The following is a 665-nucleotide window of genomic DNA, read 5'->3' on the forward strand; positions in this document are numbered from 1 at the left end:
CTGAGTCAGTAGCTCTGCAAACCTGAGATTGCATTTCGTAGCAGCTGCCAGCTGCACTGTGCTCCTCCTGTCTCTCAGAAACAAGTAGGCAGCCGCAGGAGAAAGTCTTGGCTTTTCTGAGCTTAGAGGATAAGGTAAAGATAGGAACCTGGACAGCTAGTGAAGCCTGGGTGGGCTATGGCGGTCCTCCTACAGCTGGTGGACCAGCCACTCCAGGCTGGAATCTGCTTTGGTTTGGAGTTGACCTCAGTCCCAGAGAAGGGACTTTGTTCAATCTCATCCCCCTCCCCAAATGACAGCAAAAACAAAAAACAAATAAAAAACCACCACCACCAACAAAACCCACACACTTGCCCCTAGGTAGGACTGAAGACACTGAAGGGGAATACATAGACAAAGAAGGCTTCTGTCCTCATGGCCTCTCTGCTCTTTTTGTCCACGGAGGCTCGGGTTTGAACTTGGGTCTCTGCACACTCTCGTGTGCTTGCGTCGTTGGCCTGTGGGTTTGCTGCGGTGTGTGTGGTTTGCCGCCTCAGCTGAGTTCTCTGAGCCTCCGTGGACTATAACTAACCACACTCAACGTGAGGAGCTGTTGGGACAATTTCGAGATGATGCCTCGTGGGCTTCAGATCAAACGGCGCACACACTGGGGAAGGAGGTGTGCG

This window comes from Myodes glareolus, chromosome 9 (assembly GCF_982192425.1).
Source record: "Myodes glareolus chromosome 9, mMyoGla1.1, whole genome shotgun sequence".
Lineage (NCBI taxonomy): Eukaryota > Metazoa > Chordata > Mammalia > Rodentia > Cricetidae > Myodes > Myodes glareolus.